This window comes from Sinocyclocheilus grahami, unplaced genomic scaffold (genome assembly GCF_001515645.1).
Source record: "Sinocyclocheilus grahami isolate Dianchi unplaced genomic scaffold, SAMN03320097.WGS_v1.1 scaffold789.1, whole genome shotgun sequence".
Lineage (NCBI taxonomy): Eukaryota > Metazoa > Chordata > Actinopteri > Cypriniformes > Cyprinidae > Sinocyclocheilus > Sinocyclocheilus grahami.
The window spans coordinates 172,236-195,393 of record NW_015505968.1 but is presented as its reverse complement, the minus strand read 5'-3'; the positions used below and the strand labels follow the sequence as shown (position 1 = coordinate 195,393).

Below are 23,158 nucleotides of genomic sequence, written 5' to 3'. Positions count from 1 at the left end.
AGTCAAGTGTATATCAAATAGATGGAAACTGTAGTATTAAAAACACTTTATTCAAGATTCCATTTGTTAGATAACATGACCTATCAATGAACAAGAGTTATAGCAATTATTCTTCTTAAGAGTTCATTTTAAAATTTACTAATACATAAAATCAAAAGTTCAATCTGTTAAAATTATTTAATGAACAAACATGAATGATCAAGTGTTTGTATTAAATAACATTCAAAAACATTAATTAATGTTGCAAAAATATATTGTTCACTCAACTGTAAGTTGATGTTAAATAATAACATGAAGTCATGTTAATGAATGGTATCTTATTGTAAAGTCTCTTTCATTTAATCCAAACTGTGTACATATTTAACTTTAAAGGGCTTTTAAAACCTGCTAGGTTTATCTAACCAAGAATAACTAAGTTAGCTAAAAAAAAAAGCCCAGAACTGTTTTTCTAATGGACTGATATGACAAACAATGTTAACCATTTGTACATTCTCTAACACGCATATTTTAGATTCACAATTTATTTAAAAGCCACTGGTGTGTAAAAATAGTAAATACCATCATGTCCTCCTGTTTTTTACCCTAATAAAAGTTATAGGTTCCACGACATTCTAATTTATTGAGATGCACCTGTAAATAGTTAATAAAGAAGCTTCATTCTATCAGTGTTTCCCACAGACTTGCACTCTATTTGTGGCCGCATATATATGCAAACTCATTCTCTGCCAGCAAGAGGCGCTGTTGGAGTGGTAGCGATCGAGGTTTCCCCGGTAACGCTCAGCTCACAAACGTTGCTTTATCAGACATTACATGCATGATGAAATGAAAATGACATCCAACATTTTCTGAAGAAATTTTTTATATCACTGTATTCCTTCAGAAATACAGTGATATAAAAAAACCTGCACCAGGCTTCGATTTTGACACGTGCAGTGTTCGTGTTTATTCAACGATGTCAAAGCCTTTTAGAAAATCTATTAGTGGCGGTCAGTTTTGATATTGTGGTGGATGCCACAAATAAATCAATGTATGGGAAACAGCTGCACTTATGCTAATGATTAACTATGCTAAGCCAACGAGTTGGTGTTTTTTCAATGTATGCTTCAGACACGGGTCACGACGAGGCGTTCCCCATAGCGACCCCTAGAGGACGCAGTTCGAAGTTCCCATGAAAGGGAACCTGCACCAGGCTTCGATTTTGACACGTGCAGTGTTCGTGTTTATTCAACGATGTCAAAGCCTTTTAGAAAATCTATTAGTGGCGGTCAGTTTTGATATTGTGGTGGATGCCACAAATAAATCAATGTATGGGAAACAGCTGCACTTATGCTAATGATTAACTATGCTAACAGCGATGTTTATTTCAATCCGACATTCAAATTAAAATATGGAATAATATTCATAACAGAAGATCTAAATATTAAAAATTAAGTGCTATCCAGTGAATACCTCAAGCGTGTGACGGAAATGTTATGACCCTTACCATACTGTGATGCCCTGTCAGGCCGGAGCGACGATTCAAAAACATGAAAACTCATTACAAACGAGGCATTTGTTGCATCCAGTGGGGACATAATTATGGATTATAATGACTTATACTGTCTTTTTACGCGTTGCATTGCATCGCGCCGCATAAACATAAAACCATGTCTGCATTTGTGATCGGAGAAATGACAAACAACAAGCCCTACTCTACACTGCTCAAAACTCGCGTTTGAATCATCAGTGGCAAATCCTTTAAAGGGGTGCTTTTATGCTCTTTTACAAAGTCTTGATTTTGTTTTGGGGGTGTACTAGAACATGCTCTCATGCTTGGTGGTTCGAAAAACACATAATTTTTCACATAATTTACATTATTAAAATATCTTTCTCCCCATCGTGGCACAAACGGCTCAATTAGTTCCGGCTTTGATAAAGGTCCGCCTTCCGAAAAACAAAATGTGTTGTAATTGGTAAGCTGTCCCAGTGCGTTGTGATTGGTGAACAGCTTAGACGGTGTTTCAGTACTGCCATGCCCCTTGCTCCGTCATTCAACAAAAGCTTTTGGCGAATCCGGCACTACTCACTCGCTGAAGAAATACATCAACTTTGCGCTGTGGATCGCTGGATCGGCTTTCACCGTGGACGAAGTGGAGTCCAGCCCGGGGTCTTCACATGTGGTTGCCGCACGCCCGCCGGATGCTCTTTTGTCAAATCCGCCGTCCGTTCCTCACTCAAGCCGCCAGCCTCCACTCACTCAAGGCCGCCGTGTGTGACGCTGTGAAAGCGAAACTACTTTGTTTGGCCTTCCAAAAGAGGACACGACTAGAAATCAATGGTTAAGTTGTATTTACAACACTGTTCCAGAACAGTGCAACCCAAATATTCAGATGTGTGCAGCGCATTTTATGGAGGACTGTTTCCTGATCCTGGTAGAGTAGACTACAATGCCGGCTGTTCTGACTCACAGACTGTAAGTACGTTTTTTATATTTAAAGAATTTGCCACTGAAAATTCAAAGGCGAGTTTTGAGCAGTGTAGAGTAGCGCTTGTTCTTTGTCATTTTTCCGATCACAAATGCAGACATGGTTTTATGTTTACGCGGCGCAAAAAGACAGTATAAATTATTATAATCCATAATTATGTCCCCACTGGATGCAACAAATGCCTCTTTTAATGTTTTTATCTCGTTGCTCCAGCCAGACAGGGCATCACAGTATGGTAGGGGTGTAACATTTCCGTCACACGCTTGAGGTATTCGGCCAATCACAACGCACTGGATAGCTGGCCAATCAGAGCACACCTCGCTTTTCAGACCGATGAGCTTTGTAAAAATCTACGCGTTTCAGAAAGGCGGGGGCATAGAGGAGAGACAATAATGTACAGTATGTGGAAAATAATGTGTTTTTTGAACCTTAAACTGCATAAACACATTTTATTACACCAAATACACAAAATAATGTTATTTTTAACAACATAATATGACCCCTTTAATATGCCTCCAGTCATGGAGGTACTGTAGATTCTGCGATCTCTGACCCAGTTTGTTTGTTGGCTTCTATGGCTGCAATACGCTGTGTTTTCCGCCAACTAGCAACCTGGGCTGTCAAATACCATTGGGTAAAGTGGCAGTGGGCGGAATCACACAAAACAAAAACAGACATTCCGAAACGGAATGCACATTTTCAAAGCAGAATAACTGGCTGTCGCATTGGATTTTGGATAAACAAGTATGTAAACTAGCATGTTTCCTGAATATCTGCAAACACATTAGGCTATTTTTATGCTTTAGTACTGTCAAAAAAATACATACAGCATCTTTAAACTTCACACTAAACACAGACCTTATTTCAGGCATTTAACAAAAAATAAATAAATAAATATTCAAAAACTCACTGACTTGATGGAACTGAAAATGCTAAATGTGTTTCCAGATTTTGGCCTACAAACATATGTAATGCCTGCAGCACTCTATATAGCATTCTCTCTTTTTAAGATTAATTTGTCATTCCTGGAGCTCAAAAATGTTTGTCCCATTCCAAACATCTCCTTTTGTGGTCCAGAGATGAAATATTTATCATGTTGTAATAGTTGTATCCAACCTGGTTCTCTTTTGGGTTCTCACATGATGTCAGTCTGTGAAGTGGAATCAGCTTTTTTGTACTGATGTGGTTTCGCTGGCATCTCGCTCAGCAGATGTTCATTTCTGTATGCAAGTTTGAATATGATTAACTGCACTGGCCCAGTGGAGTCCCACAAGGGTGCATGAGAATATAAGCAGTATATGTTTTCTCTTCTCTAGTGGAACATTCTTGCTTTAGGTTCACTTTCTTATAATCTCCCATTATTATGAGTTGGGAGGCCTCTGGATTCACTGATTATCTGTTCAGCAAGCCTCTCCCACATACGCTTCAGGCAGAATGAAGATACTAACCAAAATAAAAGACATTTTAAAAATATGAAAAAAATATGAAAATCTAGTTTCCTATAACTCTGGTGAGCTGGTGAGCACTAGGAATTGTTTCACACAACTAAGGCTCTGTGAAAATGAGGACAAAAGAAATGGAAAGGTCCTTGCTTGTTTGGATCAGTAGCAGGATTTTATCCAATTTGTTACACAAAGAGCACAGATTTGTGAGGTAAGTTCTAGGGCTGGGCGATATGTCAAAAATAACGTATCGATAATCGCCTTAATAATATCACGATATCCGATAATATCGTCTACCCAAGCCCCACCTCCACTACGCCCCGCCCCCGCTGAGACAACATCGCCGGCATACACACAATGTTCAGTTTGGTCTTAATTATTGCCACATTAAAGTTTAGTTTTATTTTTCTTATTTTGTGCTTAAACTAACAGAAAACATTATCTTTGCTGTTATGTTGGTGTTCCTAATTTCCACTCTGTTCTTATCAAATTTGTGTTTAAAATGAATTTTGTTTTGTGAGGAGAACTGTTGAGGAAAAATAATAGAACCCAATTTTAAGTTCATCATGGTGAATTTGGACATTCTGGCGGTGATTGTAAGAATGATAAATGCATGTTGATGTCATATAATAATGGCTTGAATAAAATATGCCTATTTCTGATGTTTCTCTTTCTTTTTGGCATTATCGCTCGTGTGTGTAGACACATTTCATGATGGTAAGTTTAATTTCCTTGATTATAACAATTGTAGCGTTGTTTTTAAACTTGTAGTCAAGCTATAACGTAGGCTATTTGACATTTATCATGCATGACTAAAATCATGCAGGGATTAAAAACGAATTCTGAGCAAAAACGTTAAGGTTTTTTTTCCTTTCTAGTAGCCTAGTTCAGAGGTCTCTTTTGGCCATTTTTAACAAAATAAAAATAACTGCTTTATTTAGAAGCAGGGTAATTTAAATTTCATTTTTGTATTTTAATTTTTATTTTATGACTCTCAACACAACGGCTACAATATAATATTCAGTATTGGGCTGCCGAGATTCCGAACGCGTGCATGTTGAGCGGTGAGCTGAGATATAGGCCTATAATGTCTTCATCCGTTTGCGCAAATTAATTAGGAATTTATAGTGCTATATCTCAGCCTAATTAAACATAATTATACTGTATACACGGTTTAAAAAATCTGTAAAAATAGGGCACTATGTGCGCTGTATAAATACCCTATAAAAAACAGACCGTTTTGGCTCATACCCTAAAAGTGGCAATTTCAACAAGCCATAAAATATTATCTGTGGGGTATACTACTAATAACAATATAAAACGCACTAAGGATTAAAGGGCCATGAAACCCCCTGTTTCAGCACTGTTAGTTCTCACCACAGTTTTAAAAAATGCTAGAAAAGTGGGCGTGGTGCGCAGCGGAGCGGAGGAGAAGGGTATAACTGCAGCCTGGAGATCTCCAAATGGGGGCGGGAACTCCAAAACGGGGTGGGAGCTCCAAAATAGGGCGTGGCTTCCTCCCATTGACAGACAGGCACATGACAGGCATGCGCAATTTTTCCCCCAATCCACTTCAGTGCAAACTCCGCCCCACAGCTGATTCTAAAGTTTTTATTGGTTGTGTCAATTAAAGTGTTGATTTCCTACACTATGTTACAAAAATGCTAACCCCTAAACCTACCCCACACCTGACCCTAACCTTAACCAGTGAAATTGACTGCACGGCGGGATTGGCGCTGAATATCGTGGTAAAGAAAGATGCAGTTCAGGAGATAAACAGTTAATAAGATTATGAAATTAATATGAATATGAAATCATTCCATAACTCCCCAACCGGACCTCACCGGACCTCACCGGACAATGGCACCTTTTTAGTTACACCCAGCATCACTACCCCCTCATACCCTGCGAATTTCGTGCCCCGGGATGCCCCCATTGCTTGGAACAAAGCGATAGAGTAAAATCTTTCCCCTGCGCTGGGACGGCTCGCGGGAGAGCTCGTGGGTGATTCCTATTTACATCATGAAGCAGACTTTCAAACTCCAGTCCTAACACCACTGGCCACGAGCTTTGGGCTCTGCTCTCACGGAGAATATTTATTTATATAGCATATTTTATTTTAGATAAACTAGAAACAAAGTTTAATTTATAAAGTTTTATTTTGAAATGTAAGTCAATAACAATTGGCCGAAGCCAGAGCCAATGGTGAAAGTCTTTTGGAGGTTCTGCCCACTTTTGGAGTTCACGCCCCATTTTGGAGATCTCCGGTCTGCAGTTATACCTACTTGGAGAGGAGGGGGAAGAGGGGAGACAGGCTTTGTCCAAATACCCACACTTGCAGTCTTTGCACTTGACCACTTGATTACTTAAAAATCCTGTATTTGGCCGAGTGGGTGTGAAGTGGGTGTGAAGACCACAAGTGTGTGTTGAACTTTTCATTACCTGATGGGACACACTTGTGTTGTAAAAATGCAAGTGTTTACACAGCTTTATTAGAATTTTAATTTGAAATACTTAGCATTTTAAAAGCAACTTCTAAATGTCTGTTCAGTAGTCCCTATAACATGACAATTTTAATTTGTGGTGCTTCTAATTAAATGATAAAAAGCAGTTGCAAATGTTGTACAAAATAAATATCACCACAACTCATCTTTGCACCAATAAAAGTAAAAACACAGTTTTTCTACCAAATTATTTGTAATATCTAATTATTATATTAATATTTAACTTATATTGGAAAGGTTTCCGTGACCTCTCGCGAGATCTCGGCAAAAAGTCTCACGATTTATTTCCAGAACATGATGCATGATGGGATACACTTAGCCTTGAATAGCGCTCTGGAGCGGTATTCAAAATAGTGTGGATTTAGTATCCATTAAGGGCACTGCACTTTGGCATTTTGGGACAGACTTGCACACTTACTTTCTGTCGCGCGCACACGCTCTCAAGTGGCCAAGACCGCAAGTGTGGGTATTTGGACAAGGGGACAGACAACACACACAGCTTCGCGTTCAGATAGTTTCATTTCACTCCCATTGAGTTAAAAACACAAATAAATGCACAGCCATTTGCACTGCATCGAAAACATATATATGAAAGCGCTGTTGCACCTCTGAGAACTTTTAAGGCTTATTCTCTGGCGTTTATATAAGCATTTTGATGGGTTGTGTCACAGAGTTGTAAAAAACAGTTATGCTCTTATTACTCTTATTACAAAGCAAAAACAAACACTCTTCTTTGATCCATGAACGTTTCTCTCAGTTAATGTGCGCAATGTCATCTCACAGTCTGAAACGTCTGTCATAGCAAATCAACACATGCTGTTGTGAATAATTAAGCGAAGCGTCTTCTCATAGGATAAGAACACGCAGTCTCATGAATAATTAAATAGACACCGATGCGTCATCGATGTACTGTAGTCCATTGCCACGTCACAAATTGTGACGTCAACACGATGTAGATTTTAAACCCGGAAGTGGATTTCTATTGAAATGACTCAATTCGCAGAACAACGAAACAACCATGTTCTGAGGGGTTCATTGGGTTCTGAGCTTAGTAGGCTTATTAATAATCGAGGTCAATGGATCTGCAAATAATCATGAAATCCATCTTTCATATTTCTCAAAATATCTTCTTTTATGATACAAAGACGAAATAAAGTTGTGTCACTGCTAGGGTTGCAAAAAGGTGGAAAATTTCCAGTAAATTTTGGAAATATTCCAGAAATTTTTGAAACTTTCCAGGATTTGTTTGTAATATTCCAGGGATTTTTAGAAAGTTTCCGGAAATTTTCCACCCCTTTGCAACCCTAGCACTGGATACTAGAATAATAGCATATTTTCAGGGCCTCTCAAACGGCAAAATTTTGGCACAAATTTTACAGTGTGACAGTACTGTCTGATAGTAGCAACAATATTGTCCCAAATTTGATTGGCTCAGAATGACAGTAACAAACAGCATTTGCTGTGAAACAAATCATTTATTTTTTGCTTTCCATATTTTCCAAATAAACAACAAGTGGGCACAGAGTACAGAGCTTTTCTTATCGCACTGCTTCAACCTGTCTGAGGAGTTCACTGGCAGAGCATGTAAAAACTCCAGTAAACACAAAGGCTGACAGCGAACAGATGGACACACTAATCAACCTGCTGAACCCGGCTCAGTCCAGCCCTCTGTAAAGCAGGATAACGTCCCGTGAAAGACACCAGCCAAGATACGAGAAGAATCAAGCAGTTCTATGAGAACTCTGGATTACGTCGAGGCAGCACATGACAGACACACTCAGACTCAGACAAGCACATAGCGCACTGAGATTAAACTCATTGCTTTTATTGATCAGGTTGTAGCTTTTGTTCTTTTAGGTGGAACACCTAAACACCTAGAGCATGGGTCGGCCAGAGTACTAGAGTAGCCCACTTATAAAAACCACTGCTGCTCAGCTCAAAAACACACACATGCTGGGAAACTCCAACACAGCACACTATTAGTGCTGTTTGCTAAGACAACCACCACTATTATTATTGCTAATACTTATGTGTAGGGGTGTGTTGAAAACCCCAACTGTAAGCATTGAAGGCAAAAATCACCCAATCACACTGAAGCATTGGGCATTGGTAAGCATTGAAGGCAAAATCACCCCAAAAACATTTTTTTTGCACAGTCACATTAGCCAAATATTTAAATTCTGAAATTTTGGTGAAATTTCACAGTCAAAAAAGGTCCGCTGTCCGTTGTCAACAGACATGTAAGAGGCGCAGGTCGCACAGAAGTACCTTTTAAACCAAGCAACTTTCTGTTAAACAGTCCAGTGAACTGCTGTGACCAACTTGATACAAACAAAATTTCACCCATGGAAAATTGCAGACAAATGCTAAATGTGACCGCTTGTACTAACTTCAATTAAAAATTTAATTTGAAGTACTAAAATTACTACAACTAAAACTTAAGTACAAATGAGTTAAAAATAAAAAGACATTAAAAAAGCATATAAAAATACTAAAACTAATAAGAGGTCATTTAAAATACTATGGAACACAGAAGAAAATATTTCTAAAATGTTTTATTTATTTAACCACAATGTGTTCTAATATTGTTTTGGACCCCCATTGACCTTCATTGTATGCTCATTTTTCAAAATATCTTCTTTGTATTCCAGAATCACCTTTGTCCCCAAGTACCATGGGTTTACACATACAAAGAATTTGTATTGGTTTGTCAGGTGCTTAACAATGACAGTAAAATACAAGAAATAAAGAATATATTAATAAGATAAACACTGTAAGTTTAGATAAGAAACTAAAAGAGAGAACATGAGATCAACATGAACATAAAGCAGAAGCCGTCGTCATTGAACGACATATTTGGTGCGTAACCAATCCTGCACAGTTTGTGCTACAGACATAAATGATGCCTGAAATCATGTGCCGTGTTGACGTGTGTGTGAGATTACAAACAATACGAATTACAACACTCCACACTTTGCACCGTCACCATTACAGGTGCCTCTGACCCTATAAACTCTCATAAAGATTGGCCACTCAAAGTGTGTCCATGACGATAACATTCCTGTCCAGCGTCCTGCATAATTAAAGGAGTCTGTAATTGGCAGAATCAACCACTGGGTCAGTTTACAACCGTTAGAGGGTCTTTTTATAGTCTAGTCTAGTGGCACGTCGTCAACACGTCTAGTGCAGATGACTGAGGAACAGTGTTTCCTGAATGACTAGCTGTGAGGTCCACCTACATACACACATGTCCAAAATGAGCCTTAATTACATAATTATAACATAATGCACTTAAGAAATAAAAGACTTGCAAAATGCGAATGACAGGGTTAAAATTCGTAACTAACAATATCGTAACAACTCGCAATGCAACCTGACCACACACAGTTTTACACCACTGCCTTGCCATCAAACCGAGATGAGGCTGAAACAGTGCTGTTATTGTTAACTAACATAAAACCTTTTAATATTATATTAAAAAAAAAATTTAAATGCAAACTATCATATAAAGATTAATGAAAATTGCCGGTAACTGAAATAAAGCTGAAATAAGATATAAGCTAACTAGACATATTAAAACAACTAATAAAAGCACATAAAAATACAAAACATATATATAAAAATAAGAGCTAATTCAAAATAGTAGTACTACAATAGTACATAAAAAAATAAAATGACACTGCATGTAAAATACAATAAGAAAGTGAGCCTGAAAATACTGTTTGTTTGACGTTACTTGTGTTCCCATTGAAGCTGTGCTTCCCCCCCTCCCCTATTTTTATTTGTGCTTTCATGATATTTGTGGAGCCTGACAGTCCCCGTTTACTCTCATTACACAGAGCAGCCTGGACATTCTACTAAATGTCTCCTTTTGTGTTCCACAGAAGAAACATCCTGGTTTGGAAAGCCACGAGGTTAGGTATACGATTACAGTTTAAATATCAGGATACAAGTACTAATTACCAAATAAACACACACAGGCTCTATCAAAAGCGCAGATCACAGAGAGTTCAACTAGAGGACTCACCAAACCCCAGTGACTATAAAGTCAAACTAGCCACCTTAGAACTAACTTAGCAACTGCTCAAAACGTCAGTTTTATCACAACAACTTAATTTAAGGAAATACTAGTGTCCCTTTAAGACGTACCGCAATGTCACCGCCTAACCTTGGGCTTTTGATCCCTAAAAAGTCACCTGGTCGTGTGCAGCAGGGGTCCGGGTTCACCGGGCCAGACGCCCATCCTCACCTAATCAGGTATTAACGTTACCAGCCTGCTGTTCTCCTCTACTAAAGCCTGCGCATTAATACTCAAGCAGACAGGTGTTTATTACGCGCAGCATCACAGCATTTCGGTATCAGATAAACAAGGGTTTTGAGTTTCGCTCCTATGGGGCCCGGCTCTTCGCAACGGTCTGAGGAAACACAGCATACGAGACCCAAAATAGATCACAATACCTACAGGCTTCGCATGTATGAGTGGCATACAGTAATGCGCGGAGGAATAACTAACTCTAGAGGAGACTTTCCCGTCTGCGAAGATGCGTGACTGCCGTTCATCCATCATAATCTGCTTATCGATATCTAGAGGACACCGGACCTCTCGGTAATGACGGAAATTAGCCGTCGGTGGGTGAAAACGTAATAAAACCCACGCAACGGAAGCGGTACGTACCAGCGGTTCGGTGTCCACAGCATTGCTTGGCGCAGAAGAAACCCGATGCTGAGAATAAGCGGAGCTGTAACGTTAGTCGCGGTTAAAGGCTTTTCATCCCGCTCGGTCCCCGCAGGTAAATCACAGATACATTGGAGGAGAATGTCACGGTTAGGGGAAGAAAGTGAGTGAAAAGTGCTGTGTGTGTACGGCTGGATTTGAAGGCAGTTTATAGGGATGCTGCGGTAACGGTGAACTGAGGTCTGCGGTAAAGACCGGACCGGATCTCATCCCGAAACACTGGACGCTGGTGAGACGCAAATCCAGGAGCCTGGATCCCGCGATGGATTCCGTCTGGAACATTTCAAGAACGTAATGCTTAGAACTTTACGGGTTTGTTCTACAACACAATCAGACATGCAAACCTCAGACCTTATTTTACTCCTATTTATCTGCCATTCTGAATCTCTTCTCGAAGGACTGCAAACCGAGAACCTCATTCAATTATCAAACATCCTATCATAAAAGTTATGTGCGCAGGTCACATACGTTCTAATAGTCACCTTTCATCTAAAAAGTATAAAAACTTATTTGAACTTTAATGAGTTATTAAAGGCACAATAGGTAAGATTTATTTTTTATTAAAATATCCAAAAACCACTAGAACAGTGGTATATATTTTGCTAACTTGTGTACATTATCCCAAATGTTTCGAAGAATGTTTAAATCCAGAGAAATATGCAATTTTAACTAGTGACACGGAGCGTGTCCATAGTGTCATTGTGTCGCCTGCCAATTACATCATAAGCCCTCGATTTCCGGTTTTGTGTTGTGGAAAACATGGAAACACCAAAAACGCTTTAATATGTTGTGCATTTTATTAGACAGGTGACGACCACACAGAGTAGCATTATAACAGAACTAAATGTATCTAGTATGATAAAACAGTGCTGCTTTACCCCACATACACACGACCGGAAGGAGCAGAAGCGGTCGACCGTGGCATAATAAAAGCTCCGCTGCTTTACCCCCCATACGTACGATCGGAAGGAGCGGAAGCGGTCGACCGTGGCATAATAAAAGCTCCGCTGCTTTACCCCACATACGTACGATCGGAAGGAGCAGAAGCGGTCGACCGTGGCATAATAAAAGCTCCGCTGCTTTACCCCACATACGCACGACCGGAAGCAGCGGAAGCGGTCGACCGTGGCATAATAAAAGCTCCGCTGCTTTACCCCACATACGCACGACCGGAAGGAGCGGAAGCGGTCGACCGTGGCATAATAAAAGCTCCGTTGCTTTACCCCACATACGCACGACCGGAAGGAGCGGGGGGGATGAAGACCACAACTCCCATGATTCCACACTCAGTCACGTCATCAAACTATGCCGTTTTCTATTTGTTTATTTTAAATACGCGCACTCTAGCGGGCGAAAAATACATATTGTGCCTTTAACAATAATGATCTTAACAATCTTTTAATAAGTTAACAAAGCTTATAAAATGGATTACATTGCGTAAAAAACTAATTAAAGTATTATAAAAGTCTAATAAGACCTGAACCTGAAATTGCACATTTGAACCCTTATAAATGATTAAAATAAATATCTGTGGCTATCTTGAACTGAATGTTATTTTCCTGCATATGTGCATACTGTACATAATGTACCATGTGACATTTTTCAAAATAGCAAGATATTTGAAACAAGATGCAATATTCAGTGTGCGTTGTGGTCACATGACCCCCGCGGCTATAGTTTCAGAAATAAATACCATGTTTTATTTTTGTGTCCAATTTTGTTTTTTGTAATAACACGTTCAGCAGTCAAGCCAAAAAGTCAATAAATGGAAACTCAAATGAATTGCACTGTGGTTACTGTATAAAGCAAGTGAGCTCTCTTGTGCACTGTTCATCTTGGCAAATGAATTACATCAATGAGGTCTTCAGAGAATGCAGAGATTCATACTGCAGTCTGTGAAAACATTACGAGTAATATGGTACTGTAATAAGCTACTCTGAATAGCCAAAGTTGTTTAATATATGCATAGTATTTAATCTAATTTTATTAATAACTTTGAGTGATTTCTAATCCAATATCATTATTCAATTTTAATGCAAAATAGTAATAACAATACAGCACATTTAATCAGATTTTTGTTTTTAAAATGACCTGACAGCTTATTACTGAAGCTTTAAAATCAAACCATCAGAATGCCTCTACCTGCTGGACAGAGAAGAGCACTGCGGGACACTGCATTTACAAAATGAAGACGCAATGCTGCTGCAATGACTTTAAAGTCACATTTATCCCCTCGCTGTGTGAACGTGGCATTTCCCACTGACATGAATCACATTATGAAATAAAACAGGTTGACTTACAAGCCCTGTGTACATTTACTCATGCAGATCTGTTACTTTATGGCCCGTATAAGATATTGCACCATTCTCTCAGTTCAAACATTGACAGAGCACCAGCAATTAACCATCAATAAGAAATAAACAGGCCATTTAAAACAGCTTAATTTGTCAAACTCTTTTTTATTTGCATACACATCAGATACATACAGAGGCCATGCATGAACTCAAACTCTTCTGAAGCTTTGTCTGTAACCTCTGTTAAATGGGATAGTTCACTCAAACATGAAACGATTCTGTCATCATTTACTCAACCTTTTGTCAAACCTGTATGACAATGTGGAACACAAAAGAAGTCCATACAATTTGTCAATAAAATTAAATACGTTGAAAATAGTGAGTGCTTAAGGTGCCTCAATTGCTGTCAGTTGGCTTAACAGCAGACAAGAAAAAAGAAAGAAAGTAAAAACACTTTCTTTGTTATTAAAGAACTGAAACGGCAGCCAGTGTCCGTCGTTATGAGGTCGAGTCCTGTCATGCGTCATGTCATCTAAACCTCTGTAAGAACAAACACAGCATAGTCACTGTTATACAAGTCCAAAATCTCGAGGAACTGCTGAAAATGATTTTGAATGATGGGTCGTTTTAGGTCTTAACTTCAAAAGTTTTTCAGTGCATTTACTCCCTTCGAGTCATGTCAGAGTTACTGTGAGTTACGGTTAAAGAATCACGGCAAAAGCCTATTGCTGTTGATCATAATTATGTTTTAATTGTGAGTGTTGATTTTGCAATTTAGTTTGTACATCTTTAACACTATCCATTTAGCCAGTTTATGGGATGACGGCTACAAACAAACACCCTGTAAGTCTCTGTGGCAGCACATGAATGATAAAATACACAAATAAAGCATCAACTCTTCATTTTGTTGCAATAAAGCAAAGGAGGAAAAGTGACTACATAGTTTCTGAATGATCACTGAAGACTGGATTAATGGCTGCTGAAAGTTCAGCTTTGCATCACAGGAATAAATAACACTTTAGAACATTAAAATAGAACATAGTTACTTTAAATGGCTAATTATCACTAATAATGTTTTTTTTTACCGTATTATTGATTAAATAAGTGTAGCCTTTGCTGAACATAATCGATTTCTGTCATAAATGTTTTTCAAATCTGTCAGGCTGCTGAAAGAACAAGTGTAATCTCATTTTCTGCCACTAGTGCCAGCTATTGCTGTTGATCATAATTATGTTTTAATTGTGAGTGTTGATTTTGCAATTTAGTTTGTACATCTTTAACACTATCCATTTAGCCAGTTTATGGGATGACGGCTACAAACAAACACCCTGTAAGTCTCTGTGGCAGCACATGAATGATAAAATACACAAATAAAGCATCAACTCTTCATTTTGTTGCAATAAAGCAAAGGAGGAAAAGTGACTACATAGTTTCTGAATGATCACTGAAGACTGGATTAATGGCTGCTGAAAGTTCAGCTTTGCATCACAGGAATAAATAACACTTTAGAACATTAAAATAGAACATAGTTACTTTAAATGGCTAATTATCACTAATAATGTTTTTTTTACCGTATTATTGATTAAATAAGTGTAGCCTTTGCTGAACATAATCGATTTCTGTCATAAATGTTTTTCAAATCTGTCAGGCTGCTGAAAGAACAAGTGTAATCTCATTTTCTGCCACTAGTGCCAGTGAAATTACACACTGACATAAAACTGATTTCAAATGCCACACAATCATTTTATGATCTCACATCAATGGTAGAGGACAGATTATGATGTTCAAAGCACTGAATGCTTTGAATGACATGTTGTCTGACTGGTATAGAAAGACAAACAAATCCTTTCATGTAATTAGTCCAAAAGATGTTGAAACATTTATAAGTAGGATTGTTTCTCCAGGTAGTATATAAGCGGTCGGTTTAGCTGTCAAAGGTACATCATGTCTCAAGTCATTAACTTATTCTGGAGCAAATTCACTCTCAACGACAACATTATATGGAGTATAACGAAATCTGTCATAATTTTCATCCCGTTTCTGGATTGACTTTGTTGCAGAAATAACAGAATGTTGTGGTGGATTCATAAATATGTGAAGAGTTAGTCTGTCTTACCTACTGAGCTGACTTACCTGTGTCTGTGGTAAGGTCAAAGGTCAGTAAGTTCTCTGGCGTTTGTGAGATTCCTCTTTCGGTGGGTCTGCCAGCATGACCTTCATCTTGATGCCGTTAATCACTTTTCCATGCAGCAGTGCTATGGCATCGTAAGCAGGTTTCCGGTCTGCATACTTTATGTATCCCACATTCCGGCCCGGAACCAAGTAAACCTCCATCAGGGTACCGAAACGACTGCATGGAGAACACACACACACACACACACTCTGAATTGTTCGTAAACCATTTTAAACCATTCGTTCGTAAACACAAATTAATTGTTTTCAATTGGTTCAAGGAAATGAATCAAACTTTCTAAATATAACTCTTTAAAAAATCTACTGCAGATTAAGAGACGAGGAAGGAGTGTGATACATACATACTGTAATTTCAAATACACAACTGGTCAACAGTTTGGAATATTTATAATTTTTTGTTCCTGATTAAAGTCTCTTTTGCTCACCAAGGCTGCATTTATTTGATAATACAGTAAAACAGCAATACAGTAAAATTGTGAAATTATTACAATTTAAAATGGTTTTCTATGTTAATATCTATGTATTATATATTTTTAAAATGTAACTTATTCCAGTGATGGCAAAGCTGAATTTTCAGCAGGCATTACTCCAGTCTTCAGTGTCACAGAAATAATTCCAAATCATTGTCAATGTTGAAAACAATTTTTGCTGCTTAATATTTTGGTTGAACTACTACCATTCAATAGATTAAAGGGTTAGTTCACCCAAAAATGAAATTAGCCCATAAATTACTCACCCTCAAGTCATCCTAGGTGTATATGACTTTCTTCTTTCAGACAAATCCAGTTGGAGTTACATAAAAAATGGTCTTTGATCTTTCAAGCTGTTTAATTGCACTCAGCGGGTGTTGCATGCATGAGTCCAAAAGTTAAATAAAAAGCGCCCATCCATAATAAAAAGTGTCTCACACGGCTCCGGGGGGTGAACAAAGGCCTCCTGTAGCGAATCGATGCGTTTTTGTAAGAAAAATATCCATATTCAAAACGTAATAATCACTTTAATGTAGCTTGTGCCAACAGTTGTATATGGAAGCAGTTCTGGGAGGATGACGTATGAGGTTGACGTTGCGCATGCAATTATGGATGGGCGCTTTTTATTTAACTTCTTTTGGACTGATGCATGCAAGACCCGCTGAGTGGCATTAAACAGTTTGAAAGATCAAAGAACATTTTTTATATAACTCCAACTGGATTCCTCTGAAAGAAGAGAGTCATATACACCTAGGATGACTTGAGGGTGAGTAATTTATGGGCCAATTTTAATTTTTGGGTGAACTAGCCCTTTAAGGCAAGTAAGATTATATAACTCCAACTGGATTCCTCTGAAAGAAGAGAGTCATATACACCTAGGATGACTTGAGGGTGAATAATTTATGGGCCAATTTTAATTTTTGGGTGAACTAACCCTTTAAGGCAAGTAAGATTAGATAGATAGATAGATAGATAGATAGATAGATAGATAGATAGATAGATAGATAGATAGATAGATAGATAGAAAGAAAGAAAGAAAGAAAGAAAGAAAGAAAGAGTTTTATTCTGCAAGGTCGCATTATTATCAAACATGACAACATTTATAATGTTACAAAAGATTTCCATTTCAAATAAATTATGTTCTTTTGAACTTTCTATTCATCAAATAATCCTGAAAATGTATCACAATTTCCACTAAAAATTTGAAGCAGCACAACTGTTTTCAGCACTGATAATAATAAGAAATAATTGTTTCTTGAGGCAATATAACAAAGAGTGAAAATTTTAAGGGGGTCTGAATACTTTCCGTACCCACTGTATATTAAAATAGAAAACTGTTCGTTTAAATGGTTATAATATTTCACATACAGTTTTCACAACAGTTTTTTTTCTTATTTTACTTATGTGCAGTCTTGGTGCACATTAAGAGACATTAACACTTAAAAAATTACATTGAAACATAAAAAAAAAACAATTCTGCCAAACATTTGACCGTGTGTGTGTGTATATGTATGTTCATGTCATTTCGGAATAAAACTTAAGGAAAATATACACATTCACTCAGACACAGTACACTACATCGGTCCAACACTATCAGAGGCAGTGTGTAAATCAATCATGAAGACACGCACACACACACCAGAACACGTCCTCCAGCACATCCACAGGCAGAGGCGAGGGGTTGAAGATGACAAAGAGCCTCTCCTTCACCACGCTGTCAGACGCCACCAGTTTCTTCAGAGGAGGCAGATCTACATCTGTCTGCACACGTGCTTTCTGAGGTACAGGGGCAGCTGTGTAGCCCTACAGGAACACAGGACACAATAAACACTTGTCAACAATCAGTTTGATGACTTCTGATCTCCAACAACATCATATTTTGTTTCATCATTCAACATCATCATGTTTCTCAAGCCAATGTAAATGGACGACGAGCACATGATATATCATGATGACGCTGTGCTCTTTAACAACAAAGATGCACGACAAACAAAAATCACCCCAGAAGGAGCATAAAACAACAAAGTTATTTTATGTGTCACTACATTATCATGCTGCAGGAAACCCGAGTCATCACTGTCCCAGGATTTAGTGGATCGAGGAATTTATATTACGTCCATAATATACTGATTCATGACACAGTGAAAGAGGTGGAATGAGAGACAGCGCATGATTTGATATTTGCTATTGTTAGACATTCGCAGGTGGTATTAGGTTTTTCTAGAACACATTCTATTGGACAAAAACCCTACAAAAATGGAAGAAAAAAAATGACAGATGAGGAAATTATGAAATTATAAATAATTTTCAGTTTTGGGTGAACTATCACTTTGTAATAGCCTAATGGATGGATTTTTTTGTAAAATGAAAAGGATTTTTTAGCAATGTGCACCACCATTCGAAAGTTTGGGGTCGGTTAGATTTAAAAACTTTTTTAAACGAAATCTCTTACGTTCACTAAGACTGCATTTATCTGCTCAAAAATGCAGTATAAACAGTAACATTGTGAAAAAGTATTCACATTTAAAGTTACTGATTTCTATTTGAATGTATTTTTAAAATGTAATTTATTCCTGTGGTGCAAAGCAGATTTTTCAGCATCATTACTCATTCTAATATGCTAATTTGCTGCTCAAGAAACATTTCTGATTATTATCAATGTGGAAAACAGTTGCGCAGCTTAATATTTCTGTGAAAACTGTGATTTTAACAGATCTTAAAATGGAATTAATTCCTGTGATGGCAAAAGATAGTTTTTGTAACTTCTGAAAGGTAGTGTATGTTTGGCATATATGAGTTATCACTGATCATCATGTAGCTAGAATAGCATGTACAACAATTGTAATGCGATACCTATGGCTTATAAAGGAATAGTTGCCCAATAATTAAAATATTTCTTTGTTCCAGAACTGTACGACTTTCTGTCTTCTATGGAACACAAAATTAGAATTTCTAAACAAATGACTAATTTAGAGACTAATTTACTAATCTTAAGAAATTGTGTACGAACACATTACCCACCGCGCTAGTCTTCATTAGCTGTGCACCAGAAGGGCCGTTCCACACCATAGACATCATCTGAGCGGCCACAAGCTGCATTGCCATCTTCCCCACGGGACTGAACACAGACAACACAACAAATAAAACCTGCACTTGGATATGCTACAGCTTCATATTTAATATTGTGCATCTAAAACAGTCTCTAACGATATAATAGTTTGACCCAAATGAAAGCGTGTTAAAAACGGTAACCTAAAGGCACATAGACGGTGTACTATTTCCTGTGGATTTTTGGCTGTATTCCTCACAGCCCCATATGTAACAGAAGAGGCAGGTTAAAGGGACAGTTCACCCAAAAATGAAATGTTGTCATCATTTACTAACCCTGAAGTTGTTCCAAACCTGTATGGGTTTCTTTCATCTGCTGAACATAAAAGAAGATATTTTGAAGAAACAGTTGTCAGTATCCATTGACTTCCATAGTATGGAGGGGGAAAAAATACTATGGAAGTCAATGGCTACCATCAACCGTTTCTTCAAAATATCTTCTTTTATGTTCAGAAACTTATACCGGTTTGGAACAACTTGTAAAATATGAATAGTTAATTATAACTAGTTATGGTTAATTATTCATATTTCCCCATGAGCTGATTAGCTACACTGCGTAAATGTTTTTTTTAATTAAATTATATATTTTTTGCAAATATTTAATGTATACATTTAACTTCAAACGTTTGTGGTTGGTAAGATTTTTAAATGTTTTTGAAATAAGTCTCTTCTGCTCACCAGGACTGCATTTATTTGATCAAAAATCGTTAAAACTGTAATATTGTGATGTATTATTACAATTTAAAATAACTGTTTTAATATATTTTAAATATTTTTTATTTATTCCTGTGATGATTCAGAAATCATTCTAACATGCTGATGCATGTTAAATCATTCGCATTTGTGAGCAAACTTTGTGCCAGGAGACTAAATCATGTCTGTCATTAGCCACTGACTAATAAATTGTCAGACTTCACTTGATGCCAGTGATTGAGTCGTAGGCTAAGAATAAGTTTAAAGCAGATGTATTCTGACTGCATGTTGTGTCCTCTGACCGCATTAGAGCGCTTACGCTTGAAGACTCTGAAAGAGTGTTTAATAATCAGGGCATGGATCGAGTCGCTCTATAGAGGGTATGCAGTGATGCCTGAAAACAAAGCATCCTGCTGCAGCTAGTAGGGGAAAGCGTGAAAACTGGAGTAAAACGAGAAGTAAAATATCTTCTTGAGCCTCATGTTGTGTTCCAGTCATTTTGACACGAAGGCAACTTCCTTTTTCTCGAAAATGCTAGTCAGTGTTATCACACTGGACAAAAACCTACTGAATTTGCTCACAGAGGGTACAACAAATTCCCCCCAAAATGTAGAAAAAAATTGTCAAAAAATTACCAGCCTACAAAACATTGCTGATAAATGTCTCGTTATGCAATATTATTACCAAATATTGGATTCAATGTTCTTTCAGAAAAACTGACCAGGCTTTAAAAAATTGCTTGTAAAACTTTCATTATGCTATATTATCACCAAATCTTCTTATTGTCAACTTGTTTTTTTTTTTCAATTAGCACAGGTTTTGTATTAATTTTGAGAACTAATTAATCGTAGGCCTCATTGATCAAGCTTATGCAACTCAGTTTTTGAGTGAATATTGCAAAAAAAAACATTTATTTTTCACAAATAAAGAAAAACGGAGGTATATAAGCTTAGATCTATGAGGGCAACAACCAATCAGCTCCAAAAAGAAATACAAAACCAAAAAAATAAATAACATCATTAAATTCAAGATTTGGTGACAATATTGCATTTTATTTACAAGCAATTTTTCAAAATGCAGGGAACACCAAATTAGGTAAATGTTTTTCAGCACAGCACAAGGGTTAAAGTATATGATATAAAAATAAATATAATTATAAAAAAGTCTGATGAATAAAATAAAAAGATTTACTGGCCAATGCGAATTCTTTTGCCAATGAGAACTGCTTAGAAAGTTAAAAAAAAGCATTAATTTGAATCAGAAATATTTTGAAAGATTGTAAAAGTCTTTATTGTTTTTATCAATATAATGCATCCACGTATCCCCCGAGGCATAGCTGCTGGACTCATGTGCTGCAGGAAACCATGCACCGATCAAGCTAAACCCTCAGGCATCCAAAAACGGCACTGCCATTTCCACACAAAAGCATGGGCGGAAACCAAACTTGAAGTGACTAGATACTCACCAAACGTGTACGAGTTGGAGCCTGGATCGTTTCCAGAGTGCTCCGATCAGGGGTTGCTGAAATAGTCGTTGTCTGCTGACGCATTTTTGGTTCTGGGCCCAGCTAAAATAGCTCTGAACGCTGCAAGAGACGGACAACTTACAAATGCATCTGAAAGCAAGTCATCAAGTAGGGAAAATGACAGACTTACTCTTGTCACAGTTTTCTATGGCTTTGGCGGCTTGCGAAGGTTTGTGGAATCTCACGTAACCCAGACCTTTGCTTTCACCCGTGGTCTTATTCCTTATAATAATAGCGTACTCTATATCCCTATACACCTGTGGAAGAGACAGCAAAGAGAGAGGAAAAAACTAACAAAAAAATATCACGGAAGTCTGAGTTCACCGAAAAATCAAATGAAAGATTAAATAATAAATTAGGTTTTGCTTAACCTGTTTGTTTTTAGGCCCATGCATTATTTCATGACAATTAATCAAACTGCCTCCCCAATGACTAATTACTAAAATTGGTGCTAAAAAAATATAACTGATTTTGGGGTGTTCTTCAAACTGTCCTTCAGAAAATATCTATCTATAATCTTCCTCAGTAATTTTGGTGAGAGTCCTGTGAGCTCCACTACCTCAACATTCACATTTTCTTCTAAACGAGCCATTTTATTTATATTACACAACCCTCTACATCGCGAGTAAATCACTCGCATATGCGACTAAATCTTCACTCTGGGCGACTAAATGATGTCTAATATTAGCCAACTGCTAATAAATTCTCAGATTTTACTCGCCAGTGTGTGAGTTGGAGGTTAAGTGAGTTGGAAGTAAGTTTAGCTCAGATATATTTTCACTCGCCGAACACTCTCTAACTAGTGTTGGGTCGTTCTTGAACGATTCGTTCATTTTGAACGAATCTTTAATGCGACTCGGGAAGAACGAGTCGTCTCGGGGAGTGATTCGTGCAGTCGCGCATGCGCAACATCCTATAGGTTCTGTACTGGAATTAGTCAAGCAGTTCACCTGTTTCGAGTCTTCGGGTTTTTCGAGTCGTTCGAGCCATCACGTGACAGCCCCATAAGTTTAATCAATACAGTCTGAGCCGGAAAGAGAATTGATTAGTTCATCTCTCGAGTCTTCGGGTTTTCCAAGTCGTTTGTTCATCACGTGACAGCCCCATAAGCTTAACCTATGCAGTCTGAGCCGGAAAGAGACTTAATAATAATAACCAACTCTTTATTACCTTTGTTACAACATTCAGTGTTATGGAAAAGAAACATAATGACAGACATTCACACATTTATAAACTGTAAGAAGTAAAAAGATACAATTTGAGACCAGAAACGCATCACGTAACTGTAAGAGTAAATAATAATTATAATAATGATGATAATAATAATAATAACTATGCACCCGTTTGTAAGGAAGCCTGTAAATTAACTAATTTCTCTATCCAATGCTGTCACGTCACGTGACAAAAGAACGGATGATTCGAAAGATTCGAGAGATGAACTAATCAATTCTCTTTCCGGCTCAGACTGCATTGGTTAAGTTTATGGGGCTGTCACGTGATGAATGAACGACTCAAACCTGAAGACTTGTCAGATAAGAGGTAAGGTGAGCTAATCATAGACTGAAGACCCAGGTAAGCATTTAATTAATATTTTCTGTTTCTTATAGCAGTTTTGTATTGTTTGTAGTGTGATCAACGTTTGTGTAAGTAGTAGACGTGTTAGGGAAATAAAACGTGACATTTTAATTATATTTTTCTGAAATGAACGAAATGACTCGAAAAAAGATTT

At 37.5% G+C, this 23,158-nt stretch overlaps 1 pseudogene; it reads right to left on the bottom strand.

The window, feature by feature from the left end:
* Positions 1 to 13,807: 13,807 nt before the first annotated feature.
* The window catches only part of LOC107561718 (RNA-binding protein 45-like), a 13,538-nt pseudogene continuing 4,187 nt past the window's right edge, over positions 13,808 to 23,158 (bottom strand).